The sequence below is a fragment of the Pinus tabuliformis genome, chromosome 2_1 (genome assembly GCF_031772625.1).
Source record: "Pinus tabuliformis cultivar Carrire ecotype Pingquan chromosome 2_1, CPIR1, whole genome shotgun sequence".
NCBI lineage: Eukaryota > Viridiplantae > Streptophyta > Pinopsida > Pinales > Pinaceae > Pinus > Pinus tabuliformis.
The window spans coordinates 20,897,963-20,912,270 of NC_142299.1; the positions used below are offsets into that span (position 1 = coordinate 20,897,963).

The following is a 14,308-nucleotide window of genomic DNA, read 5'->3' on the forward strand; positions in this document are numbered from 1 at the left end:
AACATGATTATCTTGTCATGAACAATAAAAAATAAATCAGGAGAAATGTAATTTTTGCCACATTTTGACAATGAAACATTTTTCATATTCTATGAACAATTGATGAAAAAAGTCAGTTAAGGCTTGTCAGCATCACAATTATAGTAAAACATAAAGGAACCACTCCAACACATATATAATCCTAAACATAAGTATCTATACATGTAAGTATTTATTGAGGACATTGTATTTTGTGAAAATATGGAAGTCAAATATTTGAAATAACACAATTTATGGTACCACTGCCTTACAAAGTCCATTCATTCAAGTATTTACGAAGTCCCTTCAAGAATTTCTTCAAATTTCAAAGTTCAAACAATTAACATATAGCCTAAAAAAGCTTAGATTTGAAAAGGAGATAACACAAATAAGTAAAGTATATATCTCACATTTATATATCCTAATTTCGAGATATTGAAATGACACTTTTTAGCATACTATTGTGAATTCAGCCCAAAATGCTAGAAAAAAATATTGATGGTTATTTTGCTAATATAGAAGTTTTATACATACATTTATTTAAACAGTTAGCTTGCAATCTCAAACATATCTAAGGATGCATACAATACGTTGCATCTTTAGCGCTGGTGTGTGAACTTGAGACAACAAAGTCCAAAATTTAACAGTTTGCCTACAATATGCACTAGCCCAATAGGTGAACAATAGTATTGTAGGTATGCGTTATGAATATATGTATTGTAGGCCAATAAGATTATGGTTGGAACAGTCATGTCCAACCCTTCCAAGTTTGCCTATAATTTTCACTGGTCTAATAGGTGAACAATAGAACTGTAGGTGTGCATTCTGCAGATGTACCTATGGAGAAGTCATAAAATATAGTGCTACATTATTTCTCCTTGTGCATCTTCCTACCCTTCCATTTATAGAGACCACTAAAGATGGTTCCAAAAGTTGGTTTCACTAAAGAAAGTTTTTATTGTTTAATGATCATCTATGACTATGTCATATATAATAAATGAAAAGCCAATGGCCAGTCCTCTGCATCCTCATGAAAATGCTATTATGAAATGTAAGAGGCATGGGTCCAAAGGTTAAATAAAGGTCACTTAATAGAAAGATCATCCTAGAAGAATATAAAAGAATATAAAAGAATATAAAAGAATGGAAGACACCAAAAGGAGAATATAAAAGAATGTTGAAGAAATCTCTATAAGGGCCAGAGGGCAGAAGTGGAGGGATAGCTACATGGATGACCTTGGAAATATTGGATGTTTTGGATGTTAATAAAGGCAGATTCCGGATAACCTTAAGGTTCCCTCCAAAATATGGGACAAACATTTCTACCTCACTAATGTTTATTAGTTTATGGTCCTGTTTTAACAATCCTCAAGCCTAATTGCTAGAATATGTTATCTAGAGAGAGAAAGTCTTGAATAACTTACAATGGATTGTTGGTGGGATGTTGAACATAATTCTAGGGGTGCATGAGAAGAAAGGTTGGTTGTAGCCTATATGCAAAAATCCAACTTCAATTTTGTATGATTTTATCCAAAAGGATTTGCACATTGACATTACCCATAGAAATGGATATTTCACTTGGAATAAAAAGATAAATGGGAAAGGTTTTGTTATGAAAAGATTACACATATTTCTTCTTAACAAAGACTGGATAGAGGGTGATTTTGACTTAGATTCTCTCATCCATAGAGGAACCCTCTCAAATCATTAGCAGTTCAAACCCTCTTAGATCTTTGGGTGATCTCTCTAATCATAGAAAATGATGACAAACCACACAACGACCCCTTGAAATTAGAGCTTATGTGGCCCTCTCACTCTGATTTCCTTGTTAAAATTTAGAAGTTGTGGCAAGATTATCAAGTGGTGGGATCCAAAATGTTTATCATGCAAAAGAAACTCCAACATCTCAAAAATCCAAACTAATAGTTTGGAACAAGGAGATCTCTCATAATACTCTTAAAAGAGAAGAAATTGTTGAAGCTACGAATGCAAACCCTTCAATCATCTCTTGAAATAGTGATATTATCAATAGATTTTTGAAAGAGAAGGAATCCTTGGATTTAGGAATGCAAACCCTTCAATCATCTCTTGAAATAGTGATCTATCTCTAGATTTTAAAAATAAGGAAGTTCATCCAATAGCCAAGTTGGAGGAGAGCTTTAAAAAAAGAGGAAATTTTCTTGTGTCATAAATATAGAGTTCATTGGCTTCAAGTAGTGGACCCTAACTTTATATTCTTTCATAATCTTGTGTTGGTCGAAAATCAATTAAACACATCTCTAAAAAGACAACAAGCATTGTAGACATAATGAAATGGAAAGGCACAATAATCTCTATATGGAAGCAGTAAATTACTTCAAAAAACTCCTTTCAGAGCATGGAAAGAGTTTTGAAGCAGAAATGACGTAATTCTCAAATTTTCCCAAGCATGGTCTCCAAGAAGGCCATTGAGAACTTGCTTAATCGCATTCAAGGGCATGGTATCGATGGGTTCCCTACTAAATTTTTCCAAATGGCATGGGAGATCATTAAAATAGACTTCCTAGAAGCTATTGAAGAATTGAAGAAATCAAGGGTTATGCTCAAAGCGTTGAACACAAATTTTGTTATGAAACTAGCTCAAGAAAAGATAGAAAAGATTGATCAACGCCTTAGAATTTAGCCTCTTCGAGGGGGCAACCTCCTTTACATTACATAAATGAACAATTCTTGGATGATTCAAATGACAAAACCTCCTTTCTATATATAGGAGTCTAAGGAGTCACAATTTTTTCCAGTCGGCCTAACAATAATAATATAAAGCCACAAAAATAACAATAGAGGGATTCTATGGGCACATTAATAACAATATGGGGGCAATGGGGGCACAACAATATAAATAAGGGGTATAACTACAATAGTAATGGGGTAATCACTAGTATTATAGGGACCCAACATGCCCCTCTCCTTCAAAAAAGTGTTGTCCTCAACGCTTGAGTAGTTCTGGATATTTCTGCATAAAATTCTCATCGTCCCATGTGGAATCTTCAGCGGATAAGTTCTTCCACTTGATAAGGTACTCTGAAATTGATCGATTTCGTAGCTGTCGAGTTCTTGTTTCTATAACTACTTCCGGTTCCAGTATAATTTTTCCTTCATCGCCAAGTTCTGGCAATATTGTTTGAACTGGGAGCTTGTCGCCTATAACCTTCTTTAAGCATGAAACATGGAAAACTGGGTGCAATCGAGAAGCTGCAGGAAGCTCCAATTTGTATGCCATAGTACCAATCTTTTGCAACACCTTGTATGGACCATAATACTTTGGTGATAATTTATTATCCTTCTTAGCTTGCTTGAGGGACATTTGCTTATATGGTTGTAGCCGTAGGAATACCCAATCACCTACATCAAAACTTCTTTCACTGTGATGTTGATCTATCTGTTGTTTCATTCTATTTTGTGCCAACACGAGGTTATCCTTTAAGAGTTGGAGGACTTGTTGTTGATGTTCGATGTGATGTTCCACTGCCTGAACCTTAGAATTTTCTCTTAAATATGATGTGATGGATGGTGGTTGATACCCATAAAGTGCCATAAATGGGGTCATTTTTGTTGCTGAATGAAATGAAGTGTTATACCACCATTCAGCCAGAGGTAACCATTTGACCCATTGTGTCTGTTTATCAGATACAAAGCAACGAAGATATCCTTCCAAACATTTGTTTACTATCTCAGTTTGCCCATCAGATTGAGGATGAGAAGATGAGCTATGAGCTAACTGAGTACCAAGACGAGAAAATAATTCTGTCCAAAAATTTCCAGTGAAAATGGGATCTGTGTCACTTACAATAATCTTTGGGTTTCCATGTAGCTTTTGAATTGTTTCCATAAATGCAATAGAAACTGTACTGGCTCTAAATGGATGTGATAATGCACAAAAGTGTGCATACTTGGTAAGTCTGTCAACTACCACCATGATGACACTCTTTCCCTCAGACTTGGGTAAACCTGTGATAAAATCCATTGATACCTCCTCCCAACGTTGGCTTGGAATGGATAAAGGTTGTAATAGACCCGGTGTCTTAATTGTTTCAACTTTATTTTGTTGGCAAACCAAACATTCTGCCACAAAATTTTGAATATCTGATTTAAGGCCATCCCAAAAAAATTCCTTCTTAACCCTGTGGTAAGTTTTTAAAAATCCTGAGTGCCCTCCTAAGGGAGAAGTGTGCAATTCCATAAGAATCTTTTGTTTTATCTGGGAATTCTTACAGAGGTATAAGCGATCTTTGTACCATAACGAATCATTTTTCCAGCTAAATGTATCAGACGTACTGGAATCTTGTTGTAGCTTTCGAATAAGTGCCCACACTTCTTCATCATTCTTCCATTCCTCCCTTGCCTCATTTATCCAATCTGGTTGGATGATAGAAATAGCGCACAACAATGCTTCCACATCCTCATCCTTTCTTGAGAGTGCATCTGCCACCACATTTTGCTTCCCTTTTTTGTAGATGATTTCAAAGTCATAACCCAACATCTTTGTGACCCACTTTTGTTGCTCTTCAGAGGATAATCTTTGTTCTAAAAAGTATTTAAGGCTATCATGATCCGTTTTTACCTTAAAGTGTCTTCCCATTAGGTAGGGTCGCCATTTCTTAAGTGCATGGAGTATTGCCAACATTTCCTTCTCATAAATAGCTTTTCTTATAAACTTTCCCTTGATTGGACGACTTTCAAAAGCAATGGGTCTTTCATCTTGCATTAGAACAGCACCAATTCCATTTCCTAAAGCAACACATTCCACAATAAAGGTTTTTGTGAAGTCCGGTGTAGCTAAGACCGGTGCTTGGCACATTGCCTCTTTAAGATGTTCAAAGGCCTTTGTTGCTTCCAGAGTCCATGAAAATGCATCTTTCTTCAATAATGTCTTTAGAGGTGCTGCTATTCTCCCATAATTCTTAACAAACTTGCGATAATACCCTGTCAACCCAAGAAATCCACGCAAATGCTTTATAGATGTGGGGATTTTCCACTCCTTAATGGCTTTAATTTTGCTAGGGTCTACCTTAACTCCTTCATGAGATACAATATGACCCAAATATTCCACCTCCTGGACTCCAAAAAACATTTGGATCTTTTGCATATAGTTGTTTCTCCTCCAATAGTTGTAGCACCCTGTCAACATGTTCAACATGATCCTTCCAAGACTTGCTGTAGATTAGTATATCATCAAAAAATACTAACACAAATTTTCTAAGGAATGGTTTGAAAATTGAATTCATCAAACCTTGAAATGTTGAAGGTGCATTGGTAAGGCCAAAAGGCATGACCAAAAATTCATAATGACCCTCATGAGTTCTAAATGCCGTTTTCAGAATGTCTTCAATCTTCATTCTGATTTGATGATATCCTGAACGAAGATCCAACTTGGTGAAGTAAATTGATCCATGCAATTCATCCAGTAATTCATCAATGACAGGAATGGGGAACTTATCTTTAATAGTGAGCTTGTTGATCTCCCTATAATCCGGACACATGCGCCATGATCCATCCTTCTTGTGCACCAATACTACTGGAGCAGAGAAAGAACTTTGACTCGGCTGAATTATACCAGCCTCTAGCATTACTGCAACCATACGTTCAATTTCACTATTTTGGACATAGGGATATCTGTACGGCCTGATGTTTGGAGGAAAACTTCCTGGAATCAGATGAATAGCATGATCATGATCACGCATAGGTGGGAAACCTTTGGGAGTCTCAAATACCTTGGAATGATTGTCCAGGACTTTTTGGAGATCTGGAGAAATAGATGATTCTAATGTGGAAACATCTAGCGAACATAATTGTGCAATTACACCCCTTTGCTCCTTTTTTAGAAGCTTTGTCATACCATTAGAGCTGATTATCTTTCCCGGTTTCCATGCAATACCCCTTAATTCAACTTCCTTTCCTTCCGTAGAAAATTTGATGAAAAGTTATTGAAAATTAAAAGCTATTGTACCCAAGGATTGTAGCCATTGGACTCCTAGTACAACATCAGCACCTCCCATTGGAATGGAAAGCATTGGGCTAGTCAATACATATTCTCCCATGGATAGCTTGATATTATGACACTTTCCAGAGCAATTTATTGTTCCTCCATTTGCAATCATCACTTGACACTCTGGTGCTGGATATAGGAAGCAATTCAATTCTTTTGCTACCCTACAATGAATAAAATTGTGGGTGCTTCCTGAATCAATCAACACTATTACCTTTTTCTTCTTGATTTGTCCTTCTATCTTGATGGTTTGAGGAGTGGTAATTCCCGCCAATGCATTACAAGATATGGTCGGATTTATTTGTTCTTCTTCTAGGCTTTGTTCCTGGAGCATATCCTGTTCTTGACCTTTCTTGCTCCTTTTCTTCTTCCTCTTCACAATCTATGTAGAATAGTTTCTTCTCAGCACACTTATGACCTTTAGTGTATTTGCTATCACAACTATAACAAAGCCCTTTTGCTCTTTTTTCTTCCAATTGTTGTGGTGTCAACCTTATAGGTTGTGGAAGACTAGGGGCAACTGCACTTCCGTCTTTATAGTTGTGAGTGGTATGCTTCCTGGTTGCCATAATTTTGCTTTCCATTTTTCTTGCTAACCTGAATGCCTTCTCTAATGAATCAGGTTCCCAAAGTCGAACATCATGTTGGATATTATCCTTTAAAGACCCTATGAACACATCAATCCTATGCTTCTCTGGAATATCTTTTACCCTTATGTTCAATTTTTGGAACTCCTCAATGTGCTCCATTATTGAACCCTTTTGTTTGAGACTTATCAATTGGCTAAAAAAAGTGTTGCTTTTTGTATCCTCATAATGTGCTATCAATTCTTCCGTAAAAATTGCCCAAGTGATAAATTGTTTACAAGAGCAAAGCCATTGATACCATACAAACTGATTTGGTTCCAAATATAAAGTTGTCATACGTACCTTTTGTGTGTTTTGCACATTATTGAGATCGAAGAATTGCTCCATCTGTAATATCCATGTGGCGGGATCCTTGCCATCAAACTTCCTCATATCGATTTTTGGAATATGGTGGGTCTTCGATCCAACATTAGAGTCTATGGAATCATGATTAACATTTCTTTTGTTCACATCATGAGTTTCCTTTACAACCTTTTCACCATTAGTAAGTATTTCTTGTAGAAAATTTGTCAAATCTGTCTTCAAATCTGCCATGTCTGTCTTCAAATCTGCCATGTCTGTCTTCAAATTTGTCCTCAAATCTGCCTTCAGATCATCCATCTTAGCTTCCATTCCCTTTATCTTAGATTCCACACCATTTATCTTAGCATCTGTTAGCTTTTGTGAGCGTGACATTTGTTGCACTTGTTCTTGTAATTTTGATATATCATGTAGCATTTCTTCCTCTTCTTCATGAGTCATGCTAGAGCTTTCAGGTTCCTTACTAGGTGTTTTCATTTTCTTTCCTCGGGGCATCAGTTACCGATAATAATGCTTTACTATGCCCTTTGAATTCCTTCAAACCAAGCTTATGCAAAAAAAAAAAAAAAAAAAAAACTACACACCTTTTTTTTCTTTGTAGAAGCCTGATATTGAATCTGATGTATCTCTGTAATTTCGAATCATCCAGTTCTGAAATTGTGACCTGTAGTAGCCTTCTATGTCCTCTTTCCAATACCACTAGTCTGATCCAAATTGGATTCTCCAAGAAAGAGTTATGCACAATCTCCCGCAGTGACTTGATTATAGACTAGTTCAGTAGAGCGAACTTGTATGAAGTTCCACGTGTCACTGTTTCAACCTTTGACTCTGAAAAATATATAAAAGAAAACTAACGTCCGCCCTCTTTCTGTAACTTCTTACGAAATTTCAATCCAATGCTCAGAAAGAAAGTTATGACGATTTTCCTCAGGTCACCTGTTTTGAGTGTAATTCAGGAGTCTGCAAAAAGACCAACTTCCTCAGATCATATCTCCGAAAATATCATGCGAAAAGCTCAGAAATTCGGACCCAAGGTTCAGCGTGATTTCTTCTCAAATGGGTTTTTCTTGAGACTTCTGAAACTTCACAGAAAAAAAGTTATAGTTAAAATTCCACGATGACCTGTTTGGAGCAGCGAAACCCTAGAATCCAAAGCTCTGATACCAAATGTTATGAAACTAGCTCAAGAAAAGATAGAAAAGATTGATCAACGCCTTAGAATTCAGCCTCTTCGAGGGGGAAACCTCCTTTACATTACATAAATGAACAATTCTTGGATGATTCAAATGACAAAACCTCCTTTCTATATATAGGAGTCTAAGGAGTCACAATATAATCCAGCCGACCTAACAATAATAATATAAAGCCACAAAAATAACAATAGAGGGATTCTATGGGCACATTAATAAAAATATGGGGGCAATGGGGGCACAACAATATAAATAAGGGGTATAACTACAATAGTAATGGGGTAATCACTAGTATTATAGGGAGCCAACAAATTTTCTAATAAAAAACACCCCATAGGAATGAGCTTTGAGTTTTAATAGCTTCAGGGAAATATCCTTATGCAATTTTGCATTTAAGATTATAACCAGGATTATCTCTTTGAGATTTAAGATGAGTATTGATTTCAGATGAACAAGGAGATTTGCCAGGACACCAAATCTTCAATTTCCTTGTGATAGTCCAAGAAGTCACCCACTCTCTAAATACTAGGAGGATGCGATGTTCTCAAGATTGATCTAGCTAAAGCCTACAATAAGATTAGATGGGACATTCTTCATGAAATTCTACCTAAACTAGTTTCTCAGCCCAATAGGTCAAATGGGAGTAACATTTCTTTTCTTTTGCCTCCTTTGTTCTTCTCATCAATGAGGGTCCCTCTGATTTCTTCAAGGCCTCTCGAGGACCTCGGCAAGGTTTCCCTCTCTCCCTACTCATTTTCACTATTCTCATGGAACCACTTGGTAGAACTTTGGTTAAGGACACTTGGTAGACCCAATGAAAGATTCCACCCTAGTTAGTAAACCTACTCTAAGGTTTTTCTGTTCCCATTATGAGGTTATTCAGTCATTTTCTGAGTTATGGTTGGATAGATCCTTGAGACAAGGTTGTTCATACCCTGAAGGCACATTCAAGGCACTTTATCAGTTTATGTGGAACTCTGCCACATTCCCTAAGGAAAATTATGTATTGCTGAGATTTGGTGAAAGCTTTCTTGAGGTTTCAGTGAAGCAAGAATACATCTGCAAAGTGATCCTGAACTACAATTTCTCTTTCCATAGAGAATTACGCAGATCATTTCAGGTTATGCAGGCTGTAGAAGAGTACAATTCGACTAGTAATTTAAAAAAAATTAAACTATTTGACAGAAAATGTTGTGAAATATTGGTGGAACAACTACTGGTTGTTGAATAAGTCAATTCTGTGTATTGTGCCATCGAGAGATCATATTATAGTTGACTAGAATATTTTGTGTTTGTAAAGTGATATCTGTTGTTGTGTAAAGATCTATTGAATTTCTATTGAAACCCCTAGAATTAAAGCCCTAGGAAGGAACAAAAATCACCCTAGGTCACTACAAAATTTACCACAAAAATAAAGAAATATTAATTTAAAGAATATGTCGCATTTTATGTTTGATGGGAACAAATAATGAACAAATATATCTGACACCCTATGGTATAAATTTACAGCAAGTCTAGGCAGAAGCTTACAATAATATATCTATCTGACACCCTATGGTATAAATTTACAACAAGCCTAGGCAGAAGCTCTAATAACAAAGATGGATTGTTAGCTTTAAAACTAGTTTTAGGGATGGCAGTGAATGAGGGTGTTCAAAAATTCAAAGAATTAGTGATTCTCTGTTAGTCATAGAATGGATGAAGGGGGAAAGGAAATTAGAAAACTTTACTCTAAGCCCCATCTTTGAGGAGATCTTGAATATTAAAAATGCAATAGCTGATGTTTTTTAAATGCATGTTTACAAAGAAAGGATTAGGAAAGCAAACTTATTATCAAAAGAGGTACTACATATGGCTCCTGGATATTAGCACGGGTGAGAAAAGCAAGAAGACAATCTTGTTGAATATGATCCAAGTCCCTTTATGTGAATTCCTATCACTAGAAATCCTCAGAAGTTAGTTTGGAAAAAAATGTTTATTTGTCGAGAGATTCTAACATAGTTGCTCCAATCACAACTACCAGAACCTTAACAGTGATAACTATATTTGGTGGTACGGACATACAACCTATTTCATTGTCCCCATCTTTATGTGTTCTTTGTGAGCTGACTCCAAAACCTTTGATCATTTCCTTCTATAGTGCACCTTTCCCAGGGAGGCATCCCAAAATGTGACAGCGGACCTAAGCATGAATCCTGGAAAATTTTGGCAAATAGAGTCACACAACTTGATTTTAAATTAGAGTAGATTGCATCTTGAGACGTGAAGGATGGGTACACACTACTCACATTTGTATACTTTTAAAGTTTTCTAGCAATATTCTTTTTAAAAACTATACATTTGAAAGGAAAAACATTGATTTTTAACAATGAAATTCCTAGTATGTAAAGAAACTACTTGAGATTTAGCACTTTGTTGACAACGTTGTTGTAATTTCCCCCCAAAAAGACATAACCTGTAATATATGTTACAACTTGCAATATTCCAGATGTTCTCTTTCTTGGGTATGCCATTCCCTTTCGGATGTAAACCAGAAATTGCCCGGCTGAAATCTAGTGCTTCTCACCAGTATTGACATCATTCTACCAAATTTTGTTAAAATTCATTTTTATTGTGCTTCTAGGAATAACCAGAGCATTGGCCATTTCACTCATAAAGAAATTTTATGTACATTCCCTTCTATAGAAGACAAGGAATGAAGTTAAGATTAATGCCCTTGATCCAAGGACATGTTGTTGAGCAACATGTCAACGACAGGTATGTTTACATATCAGGATAAGAAATAAAATATGAATGAAAATTGAGTGCTTGTTTGTGGCCAAATGAGTGGATAATGAATCAAATGATTATGTCCATTGCTTTGCCACACTTATTTTACAATGGATTTAATACATTGGGTATTTAAGTGAGATCGCATATACATTTTGTGATTATTGTAAAGTATCTATTTATATATATTGAACAAATCCTCTAGAGTGGATGATAATCTTGATTCAAGTTCTATAAGGATACATCATTGAGTGTTGTAACACTGTTTTGGTCAAGTTATAGGCCCAAATTTGGTCTCTTTGAATATTTGTACATTTTTAATATGATTTCCATTTTGATTTATTAATTTTAAAAGAAAAAATAACTTTAACTCTCGCAATACATATTTTGTAGTCTGTTTTATAATATTTAATTTAATTTATTGCACAATATTAGATTCATATATCTACCATATCATACATAGATCCCATGATTTATATATAGTACAATGATTATAAATATTTGAATTCTATAGAAGTGTAGAATGAAGCAAACATAACACAAGCACTCCAACATAGGAACTCACAACTTCCTCTCCTTTTAGGCAACAATCACTCGAAAACTTACAAAGTTTTAAGTTTGCAATTCAAACTGATGGAACCAAAGTAAACTTACCAACGTTATCTATCTAAATTTTCTTTGCCTCTTTCTTTAATTGACTTTTCTTCATCTCATTCTAAAGTTTTCATTTTGTATGTTTTTAATATTTAAATCATTTTTACAGATATTGTGACTGCAAACTACTAGATTTATAATGGTGTTTTCTATAATCATAACATTTTGAGATAAAGTCAACTTGTGTATTTCAAATTTTACTTCTACTAGATTTATTATGTCCTCGTACTTTTACATCCATAATGCTTCATCCTCGCTCTACTTATATGCACCAAACTAGCCTGCAAGTTGTTGGCTACTTATATCACTAGTTCTGAAGAAATTTTGCAAGAAAAACTAGTGAATAAAGACACTCTTACTACAAAAGTTAATGGCTTCCACTCCAAATCAGCTTATAGCAGTGGAGATAGTGCCAAATCGATGTGATAAATTATTGCTGAATTTATTAACACCAATAAGGTTGTGGACACTAGCTGAAAGAGTTTGGATCCAACAGTGAAAAGCAAGAAGCTTTTCTCTAGTGGGCTAGGTTCAAATCCATCCATTTCAGCCTTTTCTTGGAGCCATGGGGGCACCTTGAGGTAGTGATTGTAAACGCACACAAAAAGATTACATAGTCTCATTACCCATGCTCACATAAGTTGATCAAAACCCACCCTCATGTCCCTCAAATTAAAAGTCAACTGGGTCTGGCTCAAGTGGTTGAGAAAATTATTGTTATCCATAGTTTTAAAACTCGGCTTCAGACTTTAACTTGATCACTTATCAACTCAGGTTACAAGTTTCAACTCAAACTCGAATCAACTTGAATTCTATGACTTGGTTTTCAACTCAGATCAAGTTGAATTAAATGACTCAGTATTCAACTCAGATTGTTCAGGCCATATTGTTACCAAACTGGCCCAAATTGGCCCACCCAACCTAGTTGAAGGCCAAGTTGGCTCAGTGGCCAATCAACTTGACTGGTTTGACCAATTTTAAAACTATGGAGTTATCTTCCCCACCCAAAGCTCATTCCCACAAGTGACATGGAGAAATCTTAACAAATATATTGTTGTAACTTTGTTGTAACTGCTTCAAGCCCTATTATTGACGGGGATTTGCAACCTAAAAAATCTAGGGTTTACCCAAGGTGCCAACCTTAGAAAGTATGGTTTTCCCCAAGATATGTTACTGGGAAAATAAAAGGTTGTGGAGGGTTCTCACATATAATACAGTAATACCTAGCCAGTTGAGTCACAAATGAAAATAGCCAAGGTGAAATTAGTAAAGGTGGCAAATGGCATGCAAATAGCCAAGGTGAAATTAGTAAAGGTGGCAAATGGCATAAGATTGGGTTTGGGCTGGGGATTGTATGTCAGTTAGCAAACTTTCACTGCCATATTTTGTTGAGAAATCTCAAGAGCCCTGAAGGTAAAGGAGGATATCAAATTCCAAGTGGATTCCTGTTTAATATAGTCACATGTGCTAACTACACCACTGAGATCTATCAATGGTTGGGATTCAATATCGCAACACAGACAGTTGCTGGCTACACCTTTCTGGCTGTAGCAACTTTTATTATGACTAACTGGGCTCTTGCCAAGCACCGCCATTTGAAGAAGGTGAGTCTCTTCTTTGTTAATACTTCAATCTGCAATCAATTGCTTAAGATAAGTGTAACAACAAATAATGCTCTTACATATTTATGGGCATGAAATTTCTGGCCAAGGGCATGGGCATTGGCAGGTACATTACCAGTGAGACTTTCGTCGTGGGAGGTTATCAGTGGGCTATTTATTTCTACCCTGACGGCAAGAGTGCACAACACAATTCGCTTTATGTTTCGGCTTTCATCGCGCTGGCCAGTGAGGGCACGAAGGTTTGTGCTGTCTTCGAATTAACGTTGGTGGATCAAAGTGGGAAGGGCGAGCACAATACGTTCCACACTCATTCGGGCCCGGGGCTGGAGAGAGGGCATTACACTCTTAAGCATCGAGGAAGCATGTGGGGTTACGGACGGTTCCGCAAACAGGCTGCACTTGAAAAATCCAATTACCTCAAGGATGATTGCTTGATATTAAGTTGCAAAGTAGGTGTTGTGGAGTCTGCCACCTAATACACTAGGTTGCACTCGCTAGCTGTTCCTGAATCAGAGTTAGGTTTACACTTTGGTGCAGTTTTAGAAAATCAAGAAACCTCAAATGTAATTTTTGATGTGGGTGGGGAGAAATTTCATGTTCATAAACTCGTATTAGCTGAGATCTATCAATGGTTGGGATTCAATATCGCAACAGGGACAGTTGCTGGCTACACCTTTCTGGCTGTAGCAACTTTTATTATGACTAACTCAGCTCTTGCCAAGCACCGTCATTTGAAGAAGGTGAGTCTCTTCTTTGTTAATACTTCAATCTGCAATCAATTGCTTAAGATAGGTGTAACAACAAATAATGCTCTTACATATTCTTACAACTTCTGTATTCTAACTTCTGGATTAACCTGGCTTACAGTTGTTTGATGGCAAAGATGGCAGACCCAAATATCCAAGGCGATGGGTGATATTACCTCCTTTCCTATGAAAAGGATGCTTATTAATTCTGGGGACACTTTCGTTGGTTTCTATATTGAATTGTCAACAAAACTTGGGCCCTTTTCTGGTTCAACAATGTCTAAAATTTGGTGGCTTTAGCAGGATGGGACATTGTAATTGACTGTTTTGTGGCTGT

General features: G+C 36.3%; 1 pseudogene; it reads left to right on the plus strand.

Moving 5' to 3' along the window:
- Positions 1-13,296: 13,296 nt before the first annotated feature.
- LOC149198476 (BTB/POZ and MATH domain-containing protein 5 pseudogene) lies at positions 13,297-14,100 on the plus strand (annotated as a pseudogene).
- The last annotated feature ends 208 nt before the right edge of the window (positions 14,101-14,308 follow it).